Below are 7,757 nucleotides of genomic sequence, written 5' to 3'. Positions count from 1 at the left end.
TTTCTTGATTATCAGCTTGTGCCTATGTTGGAGGAGTATGCCCATCTTTTGGGAATACCTGTTTCTAGAAAAGTTCCTTTTAGTGGATTGGAAGAGATTCCCAGATCTCATCTTATGCTGAAGCTCTTCACTTGCAGAAGTCTGAGATAGAGGCTCATTGGGTGAAGAAAGGAGGATTATTTGGGTTGCCTTCTGATTTCCTCATCAAGGAAGCTAATGCTTTTGCTCAAGCCAGTAGTATGGATGCTTTTGAAGCTATCTTTGTGTTGCTCATCTATAGATTAGCTTTGTTCCCTAACATTGACGGTTTTGTTGATGTTAACGCCATTAGAATTTTCTTGATTGGGAATCATGTGCCTACTTTGTTGGGTGATATGTACTTCTCTTTGCATCTGAGGAATTCTAAGGATGGTAGAACGATTGTCTGTTGCATTCCTCTTCTGTACAAGTGGTTTATTTCGCACTTGCCTCAGACAGTTGCTTTTGTGGAGAACAAACAATGTCTATGGTGGTCTCAGAGACTCATGTCTCTCACTAATGATGATATAGTTTGGTATGATCCTTCTTTGAGTAGTTTGGAGGTTATTGATTATTGTGGTGAATTCTCTAATGTGCCTCTCATTGGTACACAAGGAGGAATTAACTACAACCCTGCTTTGGCTCGTCGTCAACTTGGGTTCCCCTTGAGAGACAAACCTAATAACACTTTGTTAGAAGGTCTTTTCTATCAAGAGGGTAAAGATCCCAACATTTAAAGCTGGATATTGTGCATGCTTGTCATAATGTGCATAGGAAAGGAAGATTCGAGCTTGGTTCGTGCAATTGTGTAGCTTTGGAAGCTTACACTCTTTGGGTGAAGAAGAGAGCTTTCGAGTTGAAGATGCATTTTCCTTGTGAGAGACCTATGTCTATGGTTGTGGTTGAGCCATTAACTCTCCCTAACCAAGATATAGAGGAGTTGGAAGATGCGCTCGCCAAGATGAAGCGAGAGAAGGATATGTGGGAAGAGTGTTTCCATGCTTTGAGCCAAAAGCATGAGGAGTTGCAGCTTGAGTCCAAGGATAAAGATGCACTTATTGAGTTACTTGAAGACCGAGTGACAAAGAGACAGAGAGAGCCAGAGGTTTCATCTTCCTCTAGTATGCCTCATCCTTTCGTTGCTTGGAAGAAGATTGTTGATCAGCTTGTCCTTGAGAAGACTCAGATGAATGCTTCTTTCGAGTCCGAGATTCGACACATTTGAAGGATGTACACGCCTTCGGACAAATCTTCTGACGTTGTTGTTAGGGATCCTTATGATGACTAGTCTCCTTTTATCTTGTATTTTTATTTGGTTTCTGAAATTATACTGAGTAGAATCCTTCCAATTATATAAATAAAAGAGATTTTTATGGTCATATCGAATTATTGCAATTGTTGTTAAACATATATAGACTTGAAAGAGGAGATCTCCCGCCTGACTGCCATGATGGAAGCAGTGTTAGCTGCACAGAGCCAGTCTTCCCCAACATCTGCAAGTCCTCCTCCTCTGAGGACTATCATTTCAGAGGTGGGTACCTCTACTGTTCCCGCAACTGCTGCTCACTTCGCGCCCAACATGCCTGCCGGATTCCCGTGGGGAATGCCGCCGAACTTTGTACCTGAAGGCTTTGCGCCTACCTTTTCTTATATGCCGACATCTAGCCCGTTCATGTCTATGTCGCCGCCTGTCGTGCATACCCTGCCTCGTGTGGAAGACACCGTCTATCATTCCGAGCCATCTGAGGGCCCGGATGTGTATGAGAAGATGGATAAGATGAAGGATCAATTTCTTGAGTTGCGCAAGGAGTTGAAAACTTTGAGGGGTAAGAACCTATTTGGAAAGAGTGTTGCTGAACTGTGTTTGGTTCCTAATGTGAAGATTCCAGTAAAGTTCAAAGTACCTGACTTTGAAAAATATAAGGGGAACACATGTCCACTCAGTCATTTGGTAATTTATGCCCGAAAGATGTTTACTCAAACTGATAATGATCAGCTGTTGATCCATTATTTTCAAAGTCTGACCGGTGCCGCTCTGAGGTGGTACATGGGATTGGATAGTGCGAGCGTCCACACGTTCAATGATTTAGGCAAAGCATTTGTGAAACAGTATAAGTATAATGTTGATATGGCTCCCGATAGGGATCAGTTGAGATCGTTGTCTCAGAAGGACAAGGAGACATTTAAGGAGTATGCGCAGAGGTGGAGAGAACTTGCTGCTCAGATTACCCCTCCTTTAGAAGAAAAGGAGATGACCAAGATTTTTCTAAAGACCCTAAGCTCATTTTATTATGAGCGGATGATTTCCAGTTCCCCCAGTGATTTTACGGAAACGGGAAACATGGGGATAAGGCTAGAAGAAGATGTCCGAGAAGGACGGTTGTCTAAAGACGAGGTGTCGTCCAGCAAGAAGTACGGCAACAACTTTAGCAAGAAGAAGGACAGTGAAGCTAATACAGTTTCAATTGGGAGGCAAAGGAGGCCTCAGATTAGAAGAAGTCAACCACCCCGTCAACATCATCATCAAGTATCTTCAGTCATTCCTGTATTTTCAGCAAATCAATCAACACCAGTTCAACAACAACAATGTCAACAACAACAACCACAACAACATACAAACACCTACAACAACAACAACACCAACCATCATCAGCAATCAAATTTTGAGAGAAAGAAGGTCTCTTTCGACCCTATTCCAATGACATACGCAAAACTCTATCCCTCATTGGTTCTCAAGAACCTGCTACAACCGAGAAATCCTCCACAAATTCCCGAACCATTTCCCTGGTGGTACAAACCAGAACTCCATTGTGCTTTTCATCAAGGAGCCCCCGGACACGATATTGAGAATTGCTACCCCCTCAAGTATGAAGTTCAGAAGCTGGTAAAAAGTGGAATGGTGTCCTTTGAGGACCGTGCACCCAATGTGAAAGCAAACCAACTACTGGCCCATGGAAACTCTTCTATTAATATGGTGGATGGTTGTCCATGGGAGTTCAAAGTATTCGATGTACGCTTCATTAGAAGGTCTTTGGTGACGATGCACAAGGCTATTTGCTTTGTGAGCGATTGTGAGCATGATCATGATGGTTGTGCTATCTGCAGTGTCAACCCGATGGGTTGTATGGTTGTGAAGAGGGACATCCAGCAGTTGATGGATGAAGGCTTGATTCAGATTGTTCAATCTCGTCACATAGATGATGATGTCAATGTAATAGTGCCAGTATTCAAGACACCAGAGAGAGTGGTGATTTCATTTGATAGCAACAGTAGTAACAGTATCAGCAAGAGATCAGTATCACTGTTGGTTATACAGTTGGCGAGTCCAGTCCCATATTCATCCGATAAAGTTGTTCCTTATCAGTATAATGTAACTATGGTGAAAGATGGTCAAGAGGTTCCGTTACCTACGACCAGTTCTGTCGTAAGCATTACGGATGTTACTAAGGTGACCCGTAGTGGTCGTGTGTTTGGGCCAGTGTTCCCAAAGAATGTAGGAGTTTGTCCAGTTGGTAAGAATGTGGGAGTACCCGCAGTAGATCCAATTAGCGCTCCAAAGTGTCAGTATGGTGAATCCAACAATTTGAAGCCTAACGATGATGATGAGGTAGTCAGGCTAATAAAGAAAAGTGAGTTCAATGTCGTGGAGCATTTGCTCCAAACCCCCTCAAAAATCTCAGTATTGTCTCTGTTAATAAATTCTGAAGCGCACAGAGAGGCACTGTAGAGAGTTCTAGAGTAAGATTTTATGGAACATGATAGTCACGGTGGATCAGTTCGATCATATTGTAGCTAACACCACTTCCTGTAATAATATCAATTTATGTGATGAAGAACTCCCCGAGAAGGGTAGGAACCATAACTTGGCTTTGCATATCTCTATGAATTGTAAAGATGACGCTTTATCCAATGTTCTAGTTGACACTGGATTTTCGTTGAATGTGTTGCCAAAGTCAACATTGTCAAAGTTGTTGTATCAAGGAGCGCCTATGAGATATAGTGGTGTGATCGTCAAGGTTTTTGATGATTCGTGCAAGACGGTGATTGGTGAAGTGGACCTTCTAGTGAAGATAGGTCCGGGTGACTTCCAGATTACTTGTCAAGTAATGGATATCCACCCGGCCTACAGTTGTCTGTTGGGAAGGCCATGGATCCACGAGGTAGGAGCTGTTACCTCCACGTTGCATCAAAAACTCAAGTTTGTTAAGAATGGGAAGTTAGTCATCGTTGGCATGGAGAAGGCATTGTTGGTCATCCACCTGTCATTTTTCTCTTATGTTGAAACTGGGGATGAGGGTGGAACTCCCTTCCAAGCCTTATCTATTGCTGTTAAAAAGAGAGTTGGGGCACCCATGTCCTCATTTAAAGATGCAAGGAAGATTGTTGAAGATGGGAATATTGATCAGTGGGGACAGATGGTAGAGGTCTCCAATAACAAGAACAGATCCGGTCTGGGTTTTTAGCAAGGTTCGTCAACTGCTAGATCAGAAGATGTGCAACTCAGTTTCCGTAGCAAAGGGTTCATTCATGGCAATAAATAACACTTATTTGTTGTGCTAGAGGATGATGAAGAGGAAGATTGCACCAATTTTGTGACACATGGAAAGGCTTGCAATAATTGGACTGTCATTGATATTCCTGTTATTACGCATCGATCTAAGTAATTGCTTTTATTTGTTTTTGAAAATCCTTCTCTTATGCCTAAGGAAGAAGTGAACATTATTTGGGCATTTCAAATTGATCATTAATAAAATATAATTATATTCATCCACATCTATGATGTTTTATTTTTACTTTTCGCTTTATTCTGAAAATGGTAATCACAAAAAACATAAATAAACAATATAATTGTCCATCTGCATAATATTTGGTCAGAATTCACTTCTCTAAAATCAAAATATCAAATCATTATGCAGGTTGGTTTCTAACCCCATTGAATACAATGATCCTTCTCCTTCTCCAAATTTTGAATTCCATGTGTTTGAGGCTGAGGAGGAAAGTGATGAAGAGGTGAGTAATGAATTGGCTCGTCTTCTTGAGCATGAAGGAAAAGCCATCCAGCCATTCGAAGAGCAGATTGAGATAGTCAACCTGGGTTTCGAAGATGATGTGAAGGAAGTCAAGATTGGGTCTCGACTGTGTCCAGATGTTAAGAAGGGGTTGATTGATCTTCTCAGAGAATATCCAGATGTGTTTGCTTGGTCCTATCAAGACATGCCTGGTTTGGATTATGAGATAGTGGAGCATAGATTGCCGATGAAGCCAGAATGCTCGCCAGTCAAGCAGAAGTTGAGAAGAACGCATCCTGATATGGCAGTGAAGAAGCAGATTGATGTAGGTTTCCTTGTAACCATTGAGTATCCGCAATGGGTGGCCAATATTGTGCTTGTACCAAAGAAAGTGGAAAAGTCCGCATGTGTGTTGATTATAGAGATTTGAATAAAGCCAGTCCGAAAGATGATTTCCCTCTGCCACACATTGATATGTTGGTAGACAATACAGCTAAATTCAAAGTCTTTTTATTTATGGATGGATTTTCCGGATATAATCTGATCAAGATGGCACCCAAAGATATGGAGAAGACCACATTCATTAAACCTTGGGGAACATTCTATTATAGAGTGATGCCTTTCGGTTTGAAGAATGCTGGTGCGACTTACCAAAGAGAAATGACTACTCTCTTTCATGATATGATGTATAAAGAGATTGAAGTTTATGTCGATGACATGATTGCTAAATCCATTGATGTAGAGGAACATGTTGAGCATTTATTGAAGCTATTCTAGCATTTGAGGAAGTACAAACTCCACTTGAATCCCAATAAGTGTACATTTAGTGTTCGTTCTGATAAGTTGTTGGGCTTTATTGTCATCGAGAAGGGTATTGAAGTTGATCCTGTCAAGGTCAAAGCAATACAAGAGATGCTTGCGCCCAAGACTGAGAAGCAAGTCAGAGGTTTTCTCGACCGCTTGAATTATATCTCAAGATTTATTTCCCATATCACTGCCACATGTGCGCCTATATTCAAGCTTCTTCATAAAGATCACTATTGTGATTGGACCGAAGATTGCCAGAAAGCTTTTGACAGTATCAAAGAATGTCTGCTTGAGCCTCCGATTTTGTCTCCACCTGTTGAAGGAAGACCATTGATCATGTATTTTACTGTGCTTGAAGAGAGTATGGGTTTTGTTCTTGGTAAGCAAGATGAGACTGGAAAGAAAGAATTTGCAATTTACTACCTCAGTAAGAAGTTCACTGACTGTGAGACTCGGTATTCTATGCTAGAAAAGACTTGTTGCACATTGGTTTGGGATGCTAAGCGTTTGCGTCAATATATCTTGAATCATACCACTTGGTTGATATCCAAAATGGATCCAATCAAGTATATTTTTGAGAAGCCTGCTTTAACTGGGAGGATTTCCCGTTGGCAGATGTTGTTGTCAGAGTATGATATTGAATACTGATCTCATAAAGCAATCAAAGGTAGTATCTTGGTTGACCACTTGGCTCACCAACCGATTGAAGATTACCAATCAGTGCAGTATGATTTTCCTGATGAAGAGATCTTGTACTTGAAAATGAAGGATTGTGATGAACCATTGCTTGAAGAAGGGCCGGAACCTGGTTCCCGTTGGGGCATGGTATTTGGTGGAGCTGTTAATCAATATGGTAATGGCATTGGGGCAGTGATTATTACTCCTCAAGCCATGCATTTTCCGTTTACATCTATATTGACTTTCAAGTGTACAAATAACATGGCAGAGTATGAAGCTTGCATTATGGGGCTTGAAGAGGCCATTGATCTCAGAATCAAGTATTTGGACGTCTATGGAGATTCAACTTTGTTTGTAAACCAGATCAAAGGTGAATGGGAGATGAATCAACCCGATTTGATACCATATAGAGATTATGCGAGGAGGATTTCAACTTTCTTTACAAAGGTTGAGTTTCATCATATCCCTTGAGATGAAAACCGGATGGTAGATGCTCTTGCAACGTTGGCATCAATGATTGTAGTGAAATATTGGAATGAAGTTCCCAATCTGACTGTGATGCGTCTTGATAGGCCAACTCATGTATTTGTTGTTGAAGAGATCAAAGATGAGAAGTCGTGGTATTATGATATCAGGTGCTTCCTCCAAAGTCAAATTTACCCGCCTTGGGCATCTTTGAAAGATAAGAAGACTTTGAGAAGATTAGCCGGCAAAAGTAACCTCTTTTTCCCCATCGGATTCGTTTTCACGATCCCTAGGAAGTATATCCTTGATATGTTCATCCTAACCGGTGACAGATATTTTCTTCCCGTATTCTGAGTTTATTCTTGATATGTTCATCTTAACCGGTGACGGATACTCTCACCTTTGGTATTCTACCCAGTAAAAATGTAGTTGTAATCCCTACATTTATTCCCCATAGAGTTAATCCTTGATATGTTCATCCTAACCGATGACAAATTTTCTTCTCTTTACGGTCTCCGCCTAATAACCGATAGTTGTAAATCTTGTTTTTCTCCCTTTTGTAGAGTCTATCCTTGATATGTTGATCCTAACCGATGACAGATATCTTCCTTAGCATCCCCAGGCAAGTCTATCCTTGATAAATTCATCTTAACCGATGACAGATTTTCTTTCCTTTGAGTCTATCCTTGATATGTTCACTTTAATCAGTGACGGATATTCTCTCCCTTCAGTCTTCTGCCCAATAACCGTTAGTTATAAATCTTATTTCTACAGTTTTCC

Source organism: Lathyrus oleraceus, chromosome 6, assembly GCF_024323335.1.
Source record: "Lathyrus oleraceus cultivar Zhongwan6 chromosome 6, CAAS_Psat_ZW6_1.0, whole genome shotgun sequence".
Taxonomy (NCBI): Eukaryota; Viridiplantae; Streptophyta; class Magnoliopsida; order Fabales; family Fabaceae; genus Lathyrus; species Lathyrus oleraceus.
Note: the sequence above shows the minus strand (reverse complement) of the source record.